The 18,622-nt window shown below is 47.0% G+C and overlaps 1 pseudogene; it reads left to right on the top strand.

Annotated features, from left to right (window-relative positions):
- The first annotated feature begins 1,056 nt into the window (after window positions 1–1,056).
- Window positions 1,057–4,326, top strand: LOC121565898 (annotated as a pseudogene).
- The last annotated feature ends 14,296 nt before the right edge of the window (window positions 4,327–18,622 follow it).

The raw sequence follows: 18,622 nt of genomic DNA, 5'->3' as shown, positions 1-18,622 counted from the left end.
GATGGATGGATGGGTTTGGGTGGGTGGATGGATGGGTTTGGGTGGGTGGATGGGTGGATGGGTTTGGGTGGGTGGATGGGTGGATGGGTTTGGGTGGGTGGATGAATGAATGGATTAAGGGATGAGTTTGGGTGGATGGATGAGTTTGGGTGGATAGATGGATGGATGGGTTTGGGAGGATGTTTGGGTGGATAGATGGATAGGTTTGGATGGATTAGTTTGGGTGGATGGATGGATGAGTTTGGGTGGATGGATGGGTTTGGGTGGATGAATGGATGGATGGGTGGGTTTGGGTGGGTGGATGGATGGGTTAGTTTGGGTGGATGAATGGATGGATGGGTTTGGGTGGATGAATGGATGGATGGTTGGATGGGTTTGGGTGAGTGGATGGGTGGGTTTGGGTGGGTGGATGGATAGATGCGTTTGGGTGGGTGGATGGATGGGTTTGGGTGGGTGGATAGGTGGATGGGTTTTGGTGGGTGGATGGATGGATGGAGGATGGGTTGGATGGATGGATAGAAAGAAATGTACAGACTATCTGTTGACTGTATAGAAGCTTTAGATAGAATAACAGTATAAGGCTAAGTGATCATTTCATAAAAAGATCCCCACTGAACACTGTTTCCCCCATCTTCAATAGAGCTAAAAGAATCACATGTCCTGTCTATTTCCATTTCTGTTCACACTCTTTTGTATGAATTCATCCTCTCATGGGGTGACTTCTGCTAAAAACCCAGCAGTGCAATTTTCATTAGGACATCATCATTGGGTGAGGCTTCCCCTAGGTGCAGATCTAGGAACAGCTTCCCTTCCCCTAATTCTAACCGTAACCATGAGTGGAGAAAATGCAAAACTGACCAATGATTAGTGTCTAAGGTAAACTTCACCCTACAACTCATCATTGAGGAGCCAGAATTTTAGGCTGACACATGCAGTCACACAATATTGGTGACGAAACAGGATATCTCGACACTTCCATCCCAGCTGTGACGTCTTTAAAACAAGACTATTCTGAGTGACAATTCCCTCTTCATTATCATAGAGCTGGATGCAAAGATGACAAGTAAGAAGCTATATAGTTTGTTGAATACTCATGAAATTCGGATGGATGGGTTTGGGTGGGTAGATGGATGGATGGATGAGTGGATGGGTTTGGGTGGGTGGATGGATGGATGGATGGGTTTGGGTTGATGGATGGGTGGATGGGTTTGGGTGGGTGGATGGATGGATGGGTTTGGGTGGATGGATGGGTTTGGGTAGGTGGATGGATGGGTTTGGGTAGATGGATGGATGGATGGGTATGGGTGGATGGATGGGCTTGGGTAGATGGATGGGTTTGGGTGGATGGGTGGGTTTGGGTAGATGGATAGATGGATGGGTTTGGGTGGATGGATGGATGGATGGGTGGATAGGTTTGAATGGATGGATGGGTTTGGATGGATGGATGGATGGATGGTTTTGGGTGATGGATGGGTTTGGGTAGATGGTTGGATGGATGGGTTTGGGTGGATGGATGGGTGGATGGGTGGATGGATGGGTTTGGGTGGATGGATGGTTTTGGGTAGATGGATGGATGGATAGATGGGTTTGGATGGGTTTGGGTGGATGGATGGGTGGATGGGGTTGGATGGGCTTGGGTGGATGGATGGATGGGTTTGAGTGGATGGATGGGTTTGGATGGATGGATGGATGGATGTATGGGTTTGGGTAGATGGATGGGTTTGGGTGGGTGGATGGGTTTGGGTGGATGAATGGTTTTGGGTGGATGGATGGATGGATGGGTTTGGGTGAATGGATGGGTGGAGGGGTTTGGGTGGGTGGATGGATGGGTTTGAGTGAATGGATGGGTTTGGATGGATGGATGGATGGGTTTGGGTAGGTGGATGGGTGTGGGTGGGTGGATGGATGGGTTTGGGTAGATGGATGGATGGATGGGTATGGGTGGATGGATGGGCTTGGGTAGATGGATGGATGGATGGGTTTGGGTGGATGGATGGATGGGTTTGGGTAGATGGATGGATGGATGGGTTTTGGTGGATGTATGGGTTTGGGTGGATGGATGGGTGGATGGGTTTGGGTGGATGGATGGGTGGGTTTGGGTAGATAGTTGGATAGATGGGTGGATGGGTTTGGGTGGATGGATGGGTGGGTTTGGGTAGATGGTTGGATGGATGGGTTTGGGTGGATGGATGGGTGGATGGGTTTGAGTGGATGGATTGGTTTGGATGGATGGATGGATGGATGGTTTTGGGTGACGGATGGGTTTGGGTAGATGGATGGATGGGTTTGGGTGGATGGGTGGATGGGTTTGGGTGGATGGATGGGTTTGGATAGATGGATGGATGGATGGATGGATGGATGGGTTTGGGTGGGTGGATGGATGGGTTTGGATGGGTTTGGGTGGATGGATGGGTGGATGGGTTTGGGTGGGTGGATGGGTTTGGTTGGATGGATGGGTGGAGGGGTTTGGGTGGATGGATGGGTTTGAGTGGATGGATGGGTTTGGACTGATGGATGGATGGGATTGGGTGGGTTTGGGTGGATAGGTGGGTGGATGGGTTTGGGTGGGTTTGGGTGGGTTTGGGTGGATGGATGGGTTTGGGTGGGTGGATGGGTGGATGGGTTTGGGTAGATGGATGGTTGGATGGGTTTGGGCAGATGGATGGGTTTGGGTGGATGGGTTTGGGTGGATGGATGGATGGATGGATGGGTTTGAGTGGATGGATGGGTTTTGATGGCTGGATGGATGGATGGATGGGTTTGGGTGGATGGATGGGTTTGGGTGGATGGGTTTGGGTGGGTGGATGGATAGGTTTGAGTGGGTGATGGGTTTGGATGGATGGATGGATGGGTTTGGGTGGATAGGTGGGTGGATGGGTTTGGGTAGATGGATGGGTTTGGGTGGATGGATGGGTTTGGGTGGATGGATCGATGGATGGGTTTGGGTGGGTGGATGGATGGGTTTGGGTGGGTGGGTGGATGGATGGATGGATGAATGAGGTTGGGTGGGTGGATGGGTTTGGGTGGATGGATGGATGGGTTTGGGTGGGTGGGTGGGTGGGTGGATGGATGGATGAGGTTGGGTGGGTGGATGGCTGATGGGTTGATGGATGGGTAGAAAGAAATGTACAGAATATCTGTTGACTGTATGAGAAGCTTTAGATAGAATAACATTATAAGGCGAAGTGATCAAATCATAAAAGATCCCCACTGACCTCTGTTTTCCCCATCTCCAATAGAGCTAAAAGAATCATACATCCTGGACTATTAGTACGATTCACCCAACGACTCCTATTACATCAACATCACCTCCTTTGTCCTGAACTCTAACACCTTATCCTGTGCAGCTCAGCCCCTGTATACCAGTGCCGTCATATCCCTGTGTGTCCTTCACATCGCCATCTTCCTATTGGCTGTTCCTGGTAACCTACTTGTGGGGCTAGTGATTGGCTCCAGTCACCAGTCCCTGACCCCATCCGACATCTACCTGTTTCACCTGACGGTAGCCGACGGGCTGCTGGCTCTGATCCTGCCCTTCTGGGCTGCTGCCATGCTCCACGGCTGGATCTTTGGTGACTTCCTATGTAAGTTCCTCAGCCTGGTTATGGAGACTAGCTTCTACACCAGCATCCTGTTCCTGGTGTGTATCAGTGTCGACCGCTACCTGGTGATCGTTCGCTCTGCCAAGTCCCGTAAGGACCGCCGCAGGGCCTGCAGCTGGGTCGCCTGCACCTTCATCTGGGCTCTGGGGGGCATCCTCTCTCTCCCCGCCCTCTTCAACGACGCCTTTACGCCCTCCGGTGGTGGTCCGACGAAGTGCGCTGAGCGCTTCGACCTTGGCAGCGCCACCCACTGGCGGCTCGCTACTCGCAGCTTACGCCACATCATAGGGTTCCTGCTCCCACTAGTCATCATGGTGGCGTGCTACAGTGTTACCGTGGCCGGTTGCTGCGGACGCGCGGCTTCCAGAAGCACAGGGCCATGCGGGTCATCGTTGCCGTGGTGATCGCCTTCCTCCTGTGCTGGACGCCGTTCCACTTGACGGTAATGACCGACACCCTGATGAGGGCCAAGCTGGTGCCCTTCGACTGTGCTGACAGGAACAGGGTGGACCTGGCCCTCCAGGTCACCCACAGCCTGGCCCTGCTCCACAGCTGTGTTAACCCAGTGCTGTATGCCTTTGTGGGGGAGAAGTTCAAGAGAAACCTGGGTGCCCTGGTCAGGAAGTCACAGGGACCAGAGAGGGGGTCGGTGTCTCGATACAGCAGGTCCACATCCCAGACCTCAGAAGGGAATGGACTGTTATGATTGATCTGGCAGGTTGTCCCCACATTACTTGTGGTCCTCTGTAGCTCAGCTGGTAGAGCACGGCGCTTGTAACGCCAAGGTAGTGGGTTCGATCCCCGGGACCACCCATACACAAAAATGTATGCACGCACGACTGTAAGTCGCTTTGGATAAAAGCGTCTGCTAAACGGCATATTATATTATTATTTACTTTGAATCAGGGTTGATTTCAATTCCATTTTAATTCCAGTCATTTCAGGAAGTACTCTAAAATTCAAATTCAAATTATCTTCAATGCTTTTCAATGAGGACATTTTTAAAATCTTAATTGGAGTTTGGTTCACTTTCTGAACTGATTGGAATTGAAATGGAACGAACCCCTGCTTTGAATAACTTATAAGATTGTCCCTGTTTAACATAGTGTAACCTAACATTCCTAGCCTGACACTGAATATGTGCTGGCACTATCAGACTGCAGACTCAGACCCTATATTTATGTGTTTTTTAATGTCCCTCCATATACTTTTGCCCTGTTGTCTGTACATGTATATAATGCCCTCTGTTGTCTGTTGTGTTAGCTAATAAATACCCTGTGCTGTTGTTGTTTGTCCAAAGCTGCTTGATTAGATTGACGCAAGACACATTTCCTCAAAGGGAATAATGACTCAATAAACGAAACTGTGATGTGACCAACTCTGTAGCTCAGCTGGTAGAGCACAGCGTTTGTAACGCCAAGGTAGTGGGTACGATCCCCGGGACCAACCATACACAAAAAAAATTATGCACGCATGACTGTAAGTCGCTTTGCATTAAAGCGTCTGCTAAATGTCATATTATTATTATTATAACTAGTTCCAAATCTTTCAACACTCCAGAGTCAACTGTAGGGTGGCAGGTAGCTTAGTGGGTAAGAGCGTTGTGCCAGTAACCGAAAGGTCGCTGGTTCTAATCCCCGGGCCGACTATTTGAAAAATCTGTCGATGTGCCCTTAAGCAAGGCACTTAACCCTAAATGCTCCTGTAAGTCGCTCTGGATAAGAGCGTCTGCTAAATGACGTAAATGTAAACTGTACCAAGAACAGAAGGTACCTTCCAGTCAGGGGCTGGCAGATGTATTTTAGGTCTCAGGCAAGCTATCTCACCAAACATGGTTCAAAAGGCTACACTTGGCTCCCCTCTAGTGGTTGGTATTATGAAGAGCCTACAGTCGGTTTATTACCCATAGATACTGTACTTTCGATCTGTTATTACCAAACGACTATTACGCCCATTCACCAGCAGAGGGCCGTCATTACATGGGTCTGAATGGGGAGACCAGCTCTTTTTACTGCTATATTGTCCTTTGATAATGGATTCCCTTGATCCACTGAGACAGACATGCAGACGGACAGAGACAGGGCATTAGTTTAATGATTGAGGGGATGTCATTGAAACAACAGGTGTTTTATTATTGCTTATTGGTGGTTTACTCGTCTGTGGTCCCACAGAATGACATGCTAAGCCTTTGATTATGAGGCCAATTGAGCAATCAGCCCTAGACTCAATAGTACAGAGTTCAGTTCTTCTCTTACTTTCGACATTGACATGTCACAAGACTTGGACATGTTTTCTCTCTCTCTCTCACACATGTACACTCTCTTCCTCACGCAAACACGGCAGATATGTAGGCTACACATTCTGTAGTTAGCAAATGTTCCTCAAATCAAACAACACAGGAGCATGCTTTTGTTGACGATTTAATTGGATAAGAATCATTACATAATTCCATAAAAAGTTGATGAGTAGACTACAGAAGCACACTACAGACTACTACTAGTAGACTACAGAAGCACACTACAGACTACAACTAGTAGACTACAGAAGCACACTACAGACTACTACTAGTAGACTACAGAAGCAAACTACAGACTACTACTAGTAGACTACAGAAGCACACTACAGACTACTACTAGTAGACTACAGAAGCACACTGCAGACTACTACTAGTAGACTACAGACGCACACTACAGACTACTACTAGTAGACTACAGAAGCACACTACAGACTACTACTAGTAGACTACAGAAGGAAACTACAGACTACTACTAGTAGACTACAGAAGCACACTACAGACTACTACTAGTAGACTACAGAAGCACACTACAGACTACTACTAGTAGACTACAGAAGCACACTACAGACTACTACTAGTAGACTACAGAAGCACACTGCAGACTACTACTAGTAGACTACAGACGCACACTACAGACTACTACTAGTAGACTACAGAAGCACACTACAGACTACTACTAGTAGACTACAGAAGCAAACTACAGACTACTACTAGTAGACTACAGAAGCACACTACAGACTACTACTAGTAGACTACAGAAGCACACTGCAGACTACTACTAGTAGACTACAGACGCACACTACAGACTACTACTAGTAGACTACAGAAGCACACTACAGACTACTACTAGTAGACTACAGAAGCACACTGCAGACTACTACTAGTAGACTACAGAAGCACACTACAGACTACTACTAGTAGACTATAGACGCACACTACAGACTACTACTAGTAGCCTACAGAAGCACACTACAGACTACTACTAGTAGCCTACAGAAGCACACTACAGACTACTACTAGTAGCCTACAGAAGCACACTACAGACTACTACTAGTAGCCTACAGACGCACACTACAGACTAATACTAGTAGACTACAGAAGCACACTACAGACTACTACTAGTAGACTACAGAAGCACACTACAGACTACTACTAGTAGACTACAGAAGCACACTACAGACTACTACTAGTAGACTACAGAAGCACACTACAGACTACTACTAGTAGACTACAGAAGCACACTACAGACTACTACTAGTAGACTACAGAAGCACACTACAGACTACTACTAGTAGACTACAGAAGCACACTACAGACTACTACTAGTAGACTACAGAAGCACACTACAGACTACTACTAGTAGACTACAGAAGCACACTACAGACTACTACTAGTAGACTACAGAAGCACACTACAGACTACTACTAGTAGACTACAGAAGCACACTACAGACTACTACTAGTAGACTACAGAAGCACACTACAGACTACTACTAGTAGACTACAGAAGCACACTACAGACTACTACTAGTAGACTACAGAAGCACACTACAGACTACTACTAGTAGACTACAGAAGCACACTACAGACTACTACTAGTAGACTACAGAAGCACACTACAGACTACTACTAGTAGACTACAGAAGCACACTACAGACTACTACTAGTAGACTACAGAAGCACACTACAGACTACTACTAGTAGACTACAGACGCACACTACAGACTACTACTAGTAGACTACAGAAGCACACTACAGACTACTACTAGTAGACTACAGAAGCACACTACAGACTACTACTAGTAGACTACAGAAGCACACTACAGACTACTACTAGTAGACTACAGAAGCACACTACAGACTACTACTAGTAGACTACAGAAGCACACTACAGACTACTACTAGTAGACTACAGAAGCACACTACAGACTACTACTAGTAGACTACAGACGCACACTACAGACTACTACTAGTAGACTACAGAAGCACACTACAGACTACTACTAGTAGACTACAGAAGCACACTACAGACTACTACTAGTAGACTACAGAAGCACACTACAGACTACTACTAGTAGACTACAGAAGCACACTACAGACTACTACTAGTAGACTACATTTCAAGATGCTGTCTTGTAGCATCCTATAAAAATGACAGGCTGAGAGACAAAAATGCTGGAGATCTGTATCTTATTATTCACAATGGTGTATCTTATTATTCACAATGGTGTATCTTATTATTCACAATGGTGTATCTTATTATTCACAATGGTGTATCTTATTATTCACAATGGTGTATCTTATTGTTCACATTGGTGTATCTTATTGTTCACAAAGGTGTAATATTCATTGTTCACAAAGGTGGACATGGTACTTTGGTCAACGTTTTGGGCTAGTGGCCTTTCTCAAGATAAGTTGTATACATAATGAATGATTCCTTTAGGAACTCTTGGGAGAGCACCTCATTGACTGTGAGAATGGTGTGTGTGTGTGTGATGGGGGGTGTTTGACAAATAGGAAGATGATAGTGTGACAACTTGGGCTGGTCAAAAACATACAACACAATGTACTCAGGGCAGTGCCCTCTCAGATAGTGAAATTCATAGAATGCTTTGTAGAGTAAAGGGGAAAAGAGGCAGTGCAGAACTCTCTAGGCAAAGTTCTCTTGGTAACTGACTATGTTTCTCAACAACTAGGGAGTTGTACATTAAACAAGATACACAGTATCACCAGGATCACGGGATGCATTTTATCAATAAATTGAAGATATATTGTTGTCGCAAATGTGTTTGTAAACCATTGATATCTGAAATATTATTGTCTTATTTTTGTTTTTGTTTTTTGGGATTGGGTGGTACAGATACCCAGGGCCGGCTGTAGCCTTTTGGGGGTACTAAGCGAGATTTTAGTGGCCCCCCTCTTGACAGTATTGAGAAAATGTAGCAGTTTCAAATCATTTTTTCTGCAGTTCAACACATTTTGCCATGAGGCGGAGAGAACATTTTTCACTTTTTTAACACATTTCCTGCAATTCTACTAATTTTGCCATGAGGTGGGCAGAAATTTGTGCAGTTTTAAAGCTAATTTCCTGAAATTCTACACATTTTACCATGACTTATGCCATGTTAATGATATCTGAAAAAAATCGATGGGGGCCCCCTGGAAGTCAGGGCCCATGGCCACTGGAGGTCAGGGCACCCGGCCATGATTACTACAAATTTAGTTAGCTGGCTAGACTAATTTACCAATCTAAAAATTGTTAGCTGACATGGCGAATTTAGTGACTGTAACACAATAAAAATTGCTGATGCACAACCAACTTTCAAACACCTTGTGTATTCTACTATTCTAACTCTCAACAGTAAGTTGAGACTGACTGAGTTCCCCCCAAAATTAAAACAAGTTTTTTACTGGCCTGGGACCGTAACCGACCACATGTCGCTTATGTCTTACATAAACAAATAGTAATTAAACAATATGCAACAAATGTACTATCTTGGTGGACATCAAATACTATTTTGCTCTGTGAGGAGCATAGTTCATCCGCAAATTTCCTCCTGCTAGTTTGTTGTTGTTCAATTTTGATTTAGGTCACACCCCGACACCTGTTTCATGAAGCTGGAAGAAATGTGTGATTTCCACCAAAATAGTTAATTTGTTGCAGATTGTTTAATTGCTATCTGTTTATATAGATTAGAGCAGTGGTTCCCAACCAGTGTTACTAGGGCCCCTGGGGTTATTGGCCTATCCACAGGGGGTACTTGAAAAGACTAATGACACCATAGGCCTATTGGTAAAATACACATGAGGGGGTACTTCAGGGGTACTCCGGGCAGAGTAAAATTCAATTGGTGGTACAGTAACCGAAAAAGGTTGAGAACCACTGGATTAAAGGGTATCTGTACCACCTACTCCAATGAACACACATAAAAAAGCAGAGAATAATATGAGTGATATATTTATGTGAATGGAACAAATGTCATGCAGTAGTCCGTAAACAAAACAAGGAACCTGTTATCAGTTTTCAAACAGAAAATACATTCCATTCCATCTATCATGGTTGGCTGGGAGTCTGAAGAAACAATGGACATTCTGAGAAAATGACAACTATAATTGGCTGTCTATACATGGTGTGCAAATCTGACAGAGTAGTCTTCAAAGTGGAATGTAATTTCTATCTAGGCTTTGAAGTCTTCTGAGCCACTATCAATGAATTAATTCTCACAAAATGAATGATTGTTTACCACAGGGGGGTGTGGCATTGCCAGGAGTGAAACCACCAGTCTCTCAGAAGTGACACTTACCAATAACTAGTTCTGGTCATGTGATTGTTACAGAATGGGAGGTGGGCTAGTGTAATAAATCACCCCACAGTGCTTATTTGAGCCTACTGTAGTCCATACTTCAACCTATACTTCTAACCTATACTAATTTTCTTTATTTTATCACAAAATATTTTTTGGGAAAAATGATATACTAAGAAAATGTATGCGTGCATAATAAGAAAAAAGTGAAATTTGTTGGTAAATTGAATACCTGAATTCCCACCATGGGTGGGTGGATGGATGGATGGATGGGTTTGGGTGGGTGTGTGGATGGATGGATGGATGGGTGGATGGGTTTGGGTGGGTGGATAGATGGGTTTGGGTGGATGGATGGATGGATGGATGGGTGGATGGTTTGGGTGGATGGATGGATGGATGGGTGGATGGGTTTGGTAGATGGATGGATGGATGGGTTTGAATGGGTGGATGGATGGGTTTGAGTGGATGGATGGATGGGTTTGGGTGGATGGATGGATGGATAGATAGGTTTGGATGGATTATTTTGGGTGGATGGATGGATGGATGAGTTTGGGTGGGTGGATGGATGGATGGATGGGTTTGGGTGGGTGGATGGATGGGTTTGGGTGGGTGGATGGGTGGATGGGTTTGGGTGGGTGGATGAATGAATGGATGAAGGGATGGGTTTGGGTGGATGGATGAGTTTGGGTGGATGGATGGGTTTGGGTGGATGGATGGGTTTAGGTGGGTGGATGAATGGATTAAGGGATGAGTTTGGGTGGATGGATGAGTTTGGGTGGATAGATGGATGGATGGGTTTGGGAGGATGTTTGGGTGGATAGATGGATAGATTTGGATGGATTAGTTTGGGTGGATGGATGGATGAGTTTGGGTGGATGGATGGGTTTGGGTGGATGAATGGATGGATGGATGGGTGGGTTTGGGTGGGTGGATGGATGGGTTAGTTTGGGTGGATGAATGGATGGATGGGTTTGGGTGGATGAATGGATGGATGGTTGGATGGGTTTGGGTGAGTGGATGGGTGGGTTTGAGTGGGTGGATGGATAGATGCGTTTGGGTGGGTGGATGGATGGGTTTGGGTGGATAGGTGGATAGGTGGATGGGTTTTGGTGGGTGGATGGATGGAGGATGGGTTGGATGGATGGATAGAAAGAAATGTACAGACTATCTGTTGATTGTATAAGAAGCTTTAGATAGAATAACAGTATAAGGCTAAGTGATCATTTCATAAAAAGATCCCCACTGAACACTGTTTCCCCCATCTTCAATAGAGCTAAAAGAATCACATGTCCTGTCTATTTCCATTTCTGTTCACACTCTTTGTATGAATTCATCCTCTCATGGGGTGACTTCTGCTAAAAACCCAGCAGTGCAATTTTCATTAGGACATCATCATTGGGTGAGGCTTCCCCTAGGTGCAGATCTAGGAACAGCTTCCCTTCCCCTAATTCTAACCGTAACCATGAGTGGAGAAAATGCAAAACTGACCAATGATTAGTGTCTAAGGTAAACTTCACCCTACAACTCATCATTGAGGAGCCAGAATTTGAGGCTGACACATGCAGTCACACAATATTGGTGACGAAACAGGATATCTGGACACTTCCATCCCAGCTGTGACGTCTTTAAAACAAGACTATTCTGAGTGACAATTCCCTCTTCATTATCATAGAGCTGAATGCAAAGATGACAGGTAAGAAGCTATATAGTTTGTTGAATACTCATGAAATTCGGATGGATGGGTTTGGGTGGGTAGATGGATGGATGGATGAGTGGATGGGTTTGGGTGGGTGGATGGATGGATGGATGGGTTTGGGTGGATGGATGGGTGGATGGGTTTGGGTGGGTGGATGGATGGATGGATGGGTTTGGGTGGATGGATGGGTTTGGGTAGATGGATGGATGGGTATGGGTGGATGGATGGGCTTGGGTAGATGGATGGGTTTGGGTGGATGGATGGGTTTGGGTAAATTGATAGATGGATGGGTTTGGGTGGATTGATGGATGGATGGGTGGATAGGTTTGAATGGATGGATGGGTTTGGATGGATGGATGGATGGATGGTTTTGGGTGATGGATGGGTTTGGGTAGATGGATGGATGGATGGATGGTTTGGGTGGATGGATGGGTGGGTTTGGGTAGATGGTTGGATGGATGGGTTTGGGTGGATGGATGGGTGGATGGATGGGTTTGGGTGGATGGATGGGTTTGGGTAGATGGATGGATGGATGGATGGGTTTGGATGGGTTTGGGTGGATGGATGGGTGGATGGGTTTGGATGGGTTTGGGTGGATGGATGGATGGGTTTGGGTGGATGGATGGGTGGATGGGTTTGGGTGGATGGATGGGTGGGTTTGGGTAGATGGTTGGATAGATGGGTGGATGGGTTTGGGTGGATGGATGGGTGGGTTTGGGTAGGTGGATGGGTTTGGGTGGGTGGATGGATGGGTTTGGGTAGATGGATGGGTTTGGGTGGGTGGATGGATGGGTTTGGGTAGATGGATGGATGGATGGGTATGGGTGGATGGATGGGCTTGGGTATATGGATGGATGGATGGGTTTGGGTGGATGGATGGATGGGTTTGGGTAGATGGATGGATGGATGGGTTTGGGTGGATGGATGGGTTTGGGTGGATGGATGGGTGGTTGGGTTTGGGTGGATGGATGGGTGGGTTTGGGTAGATGGTTGGATAGATGGGTTGATGGGTTTGGGTGGATGGATGGGTGGGTTTGGGTAGATGGTTGGATGGATGGGTTTGGGTGGATGGATGGGTGGATGGGTTTAAAACAAGACTATTCTGAGTGACAATTCCCTCTTCATTATCATAGAGCTGAATGCAAAGATGACAGGTAAGAAGCTATATAGTTTGTTGAATACTCATGAAATTCGGATGGATGGGTTTGGGTGGGTAGATGGATGGATGGATGAGTGGATGGGTTTGGGTGGGTGGATGGATGGATGGATGGGTTTGGGTGGATGGATGGGTGGATGGGTTTGGGTGGGTGGATGGATGGATGGATGGGTTTGGGTGGATGGATGGGTTTGGGTAGATGGATGGATGGGTATGGGTGGATGGATGGGCTTGGGTAGATGGATGGGTTTGGGTGGATGGATGGGTTTGGGTAAATGGATAGATGGATGGGTTTGGGTGGATGGATGGATGGATGGGTGGATAGGTTTGAATGGATGGATGGGTTTGGATGGATGGATGGATGGATGGATGGTTTTGGGTGATGGATGGGTTTTGGTAGATGGATGGATGGATGGGTTTGGGTGGATGGATGGGTGGATGGATGGGTTTGGGTGGATGGATGGGTTTGGGTAGATGGATGGATGGATGGATGGGTTTGGATGGGTTTGGGTGGATGGATGGGTGGATGGGTTTGGATGGGTTTGGGTGGATGGATGGATGGGTTTGAGTGGATGGATGGGTTTGGATGGATGGATGGATGGATGTATGGGTTTGGGTAGATGGATGGGTTTGGGTGGGTGGATGGGTTTGGGGGAATGAATGGTTTTGGGTGAATGGATGGATGGATGGGTTTGGGTGAATGGATGGATGGGTTTGGGTAGGTGGATGGGTTTGGGTGGGTGGATGGATGGGTTTGGGTAGATGGATGGATGGATGGGTATGGGTGGATGGATGGGCTTGGGTATATGGATGGATGGATGGGTTTGGGTGGATGGATGGATGGGTTTGGGTAGATGGATGGATGGATGGATGGGTTTGGGTGGATGGATGGGTTTGGGTGGATGGATGGGTGGATGGGTTTGGGTGGATGGATGGGTGGGTTTGGGTAGATGGTTGGAGAGATGGGTGGATGGGTTTGGGTGGATGGATGGGTGGGTTTGGGTAGGTGGATGGGTTTGGGTGGGTGGATGGATGGGTTTGGGTAGATGGATGGGTTTGGGTGGGTGGATGGATGGGTTTGGGTAGATGGATGGATGGATGGATGGGTATGGGTGGATGGATGGGCTTGGGTATATGGATGGATGGATGGGTTTGGGTGGATGGATGGATGGGTTTGGGTAGATGGATGGGTTTGGGTGGATGGATGGGTGGATGGGTTTGGGTGGATGGATGGGTGGGTTTGGGTAGATGGTTGGATAGATGGGTGGATGGGTTTGGGTGGATGGATGGGTGGGTTTGGGTAGATGGTTGGATGGATGGGTTTGGGTGGATGGATGGGTGGATGGGTTTGAGTGGATGGATGGGTTTGGATGGATGGATAGATGGATGGTTTTGGGTGATGGGTGGGTTTGGGTAGATGGATGGATGGGTTTGGGTGGATGGATGGGTGGATGGGTGGATTGGTTTGGGTGGATGGATGGGTTTGGATAGATGGATGGATGGATGGATGGGTTTGGGTGGGTGGATGGATGGATGGGTGGATGGGTTTGGTAGATGGATGGATGGATGGATGGGTTTGAGTGGATGGATGGATGGGTTTGGGTGGATGGATGGATGGATAGATAGGTTTGGATGGATTAGTTTGGGTGGATGGATGGATGGATGAGTTTGGGTGGGTGGATGGATGGATGGATGGGTTTGGGTGGGTGGATGGATGGGTTTGGGTGGGTGGATGGGTGGATGGGTTTGGGTGGGTGGATGGGTGGATGGGTTTGGGTGGGTGGATGAATGAATGGATGAAGGGATGGGTTTGGGTGGATGGATGAGTTTGGGTGGATGGATGGGTTTGGGTGGATGGATGGGTTTAGGTGGGTGGATGAATGGATTAAGGGATGAGTTTGGGTGGATGGATGAGTTTGGGTGGATAGATGGATGGATGGGTTTGGGAGGATGTTTGGGTGGATAGATGGATAGGTTTGGATGGATTAGTTTGGGTGGATGGATGTATGAGTTTGGGTGGATGGATGGGTTTGGGTGGATGAATGGATGGATGGATGGGTGGGTTTGGGTGGGTGGATGGATGGGTTAGTTTGGGTGGATGAATGGATGGATGGGTTTGGGTGGATGAATGGATGGATGGTTGGATGGGTTTGGGTGAGTGGATGGGTGGGTTTGGGTGGGTGGATGGATAGATGCGTTTGGGTGGGTGGATGGATGGGTTTGGGTGGATAGGTGGATAGGTGGATGGGTTTTGGTGGGTGGATGGATGGAGGATGGGTTGGATGGATGGATAGAAAGAAATTTACAGACTATCTGTTGACTGTATAAGAAGCTTTAGATAGAATAACAGTATAAGGCTAAGTGATCATTTCATAAAAAGATCCCCACTGAACACTGTTTCCCCCATCTTCAATAGAGCTAAAAGAATCACATGTCCTGTCTATTTCCATTTCTGTTCACACTCTTTTGTATGAATTCATCCTCTCATGGGGTGACTTCTGCTAAAAACCCAGCAGTGCAATTTTCATTAGGACATCATCATTGGGTGAGGCTTCCCCTAGGTGCAGATCTAGGAACAGCTTCCCTTCCCCTAATTCTAACCGTAACCATGAGTGGAGAAAATGCAAAACTGACCAATGATTAGTGTCTAAGGTAAACTTCACCCTACAACTCATCATTGAGGAGCCAGAATTTGAGGCTGACACATGCAGTCACACAATATTGGTGACGAAACAGGATATCTCGACACTTCCATCCCAGCTGTGACGTCTTTAAAATAAGACTATTCTGAGTGACAATTCCCTCTTCATTATCATAGAGCTGGATGCAAAGATGACAGGTAAGAAGCTACATAGTTTGTTGAATACTCATGAAATTCGGATGGATGGGTTTGGGTGGGTAGATGGATGGATGGATGAGTGGATGGGTTTGGGCTGGTGGATGGATGGATGGATGGGTTTGGGTGGATGGATGGATGGGTTTGGGTGGGTGGATGGATGGATGGATGGGTTTGGGTGGATGGATGGGTTTGGGTAGGTGGATGGATGGGTTTGGGTAGATGGATGGATGGATGGGTATGGGTGGATGGATGGGCTTGGGTAGATGGATGGGTTTGGGTGGATGGATGGGTTTGGGTAGATGGATAGATGGATGGGTTTGGGTGGATGGATGGATGGATGGATGGGTGGATAGGTTTGAATGGATGGATGGGTTTGGATGGATGGATGGATGGATGGTTTTGGGTGATGGATGGGTTTGGGTAGATGGATGGATGGATGGATGGTTTGGGTGGATGGATGGGTGGGTTTGGGTAGATGGTTGGATGGATGGGTTTGGGTGGATGGATGGGTGGATGGGTGGATGGATGGGTTTGGGTGGATGGATGGGTTTGGGTAGATGGATGGATGGATGGGTTTGGATGGGTTTGGGTGGATGGATGGGTGGATGGGTTTGGATGGGTTTGGGTGGATGGATGGATGGATGGATGGATGGGTTTGAGTGGATGGATGGGTTTGGATGGATGGATGGATGGATGTATGGGTTTGGGTAGATGGATTTGTTTGGGTGGGTGGATGGGTTTGGGTGGATGAATGGTTTTGGGTGGATGGATGGATGGGTTTGGGTGAATGGATGGGTGGAGGGGTTTGGGTGGGTGGATGGATGGGTTTGAGTGGATGGATGAATGGATGAATGGATGGATGGTTTTGGGTGGATGAATGGATGGATGGTTGGATGGGTTTGGGTGAGTGGATGGGTGGGTTTGGGTGGGTGGATGGATAGATGCGTTTGGGTGGGTGGATGGATGGGTTTGGGTGGATAGGTGGATAGGTGGATTGGTTTTGGTGGGTGGATGGATGGAGGATGGGTTGGATGGATGGATAGAAAGAAATTTACAGACTATCTGTTGACTGTATAAGAAGCTTTAGATAGAATAACAGTATAAGGCTAAGTGATCATTTCATAAAAAGATCCCCACTGAACACTGTTTCCCCCATCTTCAATAGAGCTAAAAGAATCACATGACCTGTCTATTTCCATTTCTGTTCACACTCTTTTGTATGAATTCATCCTCTCATGGGGTGACTTCTGCTAAAAACCCAGCAGTGCAATTTTCATTAGGACATCATCATTGGGTGAGGCTTCCCCTAGGTGCAGATCTAGGAACAGCTTCTCTTCCCCTAATTCTAACCGTAACCATGAGTGGAGAAAATGCAAAACTGACCAATGATTAGTGTCTAAGGTAAACTTCACCCTACAACTCATTACATTTACATTTACATTTTAGTCATTTAGCAGACGCTCTTATCCAGAGCGACTTACAGGAGCAATTAGGGTTAAGTGCCTTGCTCAAGGGCACATCGACAGATTTTTCACCTAGTCAGCTTGGGGATTAGAACCAGCGACCTTTCGGTTACTGGCACAACGCTCTTACCCACTAAGCCACTCATCATTGAGGAGCCAGAATTTGAGGCTGACACATGCAGTCACACAATATTGGTGACGAAACAGGATATCTGGACACTTCCATCCCAGCTGTGACGTCTTTAAAACAAGACTATTCTGAGTGACAATTCCCTCTTCATTATCATAGAGCTGAATGCAAAGATGACAGGTAAGAAGCTATATAGTTTGTTGAATACTCATGAAATTCGGATGGATGGGTTTGGGTGGGTAGATGGATGGATGGATGAGTGGATGGGTTTGGGTGGGTGGATGGATGGATGGATGGGTTTGGGTGGATGGATGGGTGGATGGGTTTGGGTGGGTGGATGGATGGATGGATGGATGGGTTTGGGTGGATGGATGGGTTTGGGTAGATGGATGGATGGGTATGGGTGGATGGATGGGCTTGGGTAGATGGATGGGTTTGGGTGGATGGATGGGTTTGGGTTAATGGATAGATGGATGGGTTTGGGTGGATGGATGGATGGATGGGTGGATAGGTTTGAATGGATGGATGGGTTTGGATGGATGGATGGATGGATGGTTTTGGGTGATGGATGGGTTTGGGTAGATGGATGGATGGATAGATGGTTTGGGTGGATGGATGGGTGGGTTTGGGTAGATGGTTGGATGGATGGGTTTGGGTGGATGGATGGGTGGACGGATGGGTTTGGGTGGATGGATGGGTTTGGGTAGATGGATGATGGATGGATGGGTTTGGATGGGTTTGGGTGGATGGATGGGTGGATGGGTTTGGATGGGTTTGGGTGGATGGATGGATGGGTTTGAGTGGATGGATGGGTTTGGATGGATGGATGGATGGATGTATGGGTTTGGGTAGATGGATGGGTTTGGGTGGGTGGATGGGTTTGGGTGGATGCATGGTTTTGGGTGAATGGATGGATGGATGGGTTTGGGTGAATGGATGGATGGGTTTGGGTAGGTGGATGGGTTTGGGTGGGTGGATGGATGGGTTTGGGTAGATGGATGGATGGATGGGTATGGGTGGATGGATGGGCTTGGGTATATGGATGGATGGATGGGTTTGGGTGGATGGATGGATGGGTTTGGGTAGATTGGTGGATGGATGGATGGGTTTGGGTGGATGGATGGGTTTGGGTGGATG

Source organism: Coregonus clupeaformis, chromosome 9 (genome assembly GCF_020615455.1).
Source record: "Coregonus clupeaformis isolate EN_2021a chromosome 9, ASM2061545v1, whole genome shotgun sequence".
NCBI lineage: Eukaryota > Metazoa > Chordata > Actinopteri > Salmoniformes > Salmonidae > Coregonus > Coregonus clupeaformis.
Note: the sequence above shows the minus strand (reverse complement) of the source record. Positions and strands in the feature narration are given on the sequence as shown.